Source organism: Sus scrofa, chromosome 15 (genome assembly GCF_054392235.1).
Source record: "Sus scrofa isolate SSC_HxYL_T2T_F1_AM1 chromosome 15, Sscrofa_HxYL_maternal_Yorkshire_Landrace_v2.0, whole genome shotgun sequence".
NCBI classification, from domain to species: domain Eukaryota; kingdom Metazoa; phylum Chordata; class Mammalia; order Artiodactyla; family Suidae; genus Sus; species Sus scrofa.
Window position 1 is genome coordinate 121,585,074 of NC_139397.1, and position 1,315 is coordinate 121,586,388.

General features: G+C 34.6%; 1 non-coding gene across 1 annotated transcript; it reads left to right on the top strand.

Moving 5' to 3' along the window:
- Nucleotides 1-246: 246 nt before the first annotated feature.
- On the top strand, nucleotides 247-437 carry LOC146396098 (U2 spliceosomal RNA). Its single transcript, XR_014830619.1, has one exon. It is a non-coding gene; the product is annotated as a U2 spliceosomal RNA (small nuclear RNA).
- The last annotated feature ends 878 nt before the right edge of the window (nucleotides 438-1,315 follow it).

Genomic DNA, 1,315 nt, shown 5'->3' on the forward strand with positions numbered 1-1,315 from the left:
CCTTACAAATGTTTTCTCAGGTCAGTCTCCCAAAGCAACAGAAATAAAAGCAAAAATAAACCAATGGGACCTAATCAAACTGACAAGCTTTTGCACAGCAAAGGAAACAAACAAACAAAAAACCCCCAAAAAACAAAAACCCCAAAAGACACCTTACAGAATGGGAGAAAATAGTTTCAAATGAGGCAACTGACAAGAGCATAATCTCTAAAATATTCATACAAGAATGATTTAAAACAAGACTCTATCTCTTCTTGGACTTTTGGCTAAGATCAAGTGTAGTATCTCTTCTTATCAGTTTATTATCTGATATATCCTCTACCCGAGGACAATACATGAAATGGATTTTTGGAGCTAGGAGTTGGAATAGGAGCTTGCTCTGTCCACTCCATGCATCGACCTAATATTGCAGAACTTCCAGGAATGGTGCATCCCCTGTGGGGGAAATAGAATCTAAGGTTTAAAGAACAGCAAATAGTGGAGTTCCCTTCGTGGCTCATTGGTTAACGAACTCGACTAGGATCCATGAGGATGCAGGTTCAATCCCTGGCCTCCCTCAGTGTGTTAAGTATGCAGCATTGCCATGAGCTTTGGGTATGTTGGAAACGTGGTTTCAATCCTTCATTGCTGTGGCTGTGGTATAGGCCAGAAACTGTAACTTCAATTTGACCCTAGCCTGGGAACTTGCATATGCCACATGTGTGGCCCCAAAAAGAAAACAAAACAAAACAATAAAACAAGACTCTGTCAACATCATTTATTTCGTTAATAAATTGAAAGAGAAAATAGCATAAGATCATTATCAGTAGATGCTGAAAAGACATTTGATAATATGCATTAATCATTCCCAATACAAACTATAGGCAAAATAGGAATAAAGTGAGATTGTTCAAATATGATAAAGGCTATTTTCTAAAAGCTAATAGCAGCTATAATTACAAGTAGAAATACACCAAAATATCTTCAGTTGAAATAAGAAACGATACAGGGATGCCAGCTATCACTATATTGGATATGATATTCAATTCAGTGGAAAAGTATAAGTTATTTAATTAAAGGAAGTAAAACCATTAATTATCTACCTGAAAGAAAATAATGGTAAACCTCTATCTCATAGTGTGTACAAAAATTAATTTCAGATGAATTAAAGACATAAATGTAACAAAATTAAAAAGTAAAAAAATTAGAAAAAATCTAGGAGACTACTCATAATTTGGGAGATGATGAAACCTTCTTAACGAGACAGGCAACATAGGAGCTATAAAAGACAAATAAATTTGATGATATAATAATAAAAAATCCTTTTGCAAGGCAA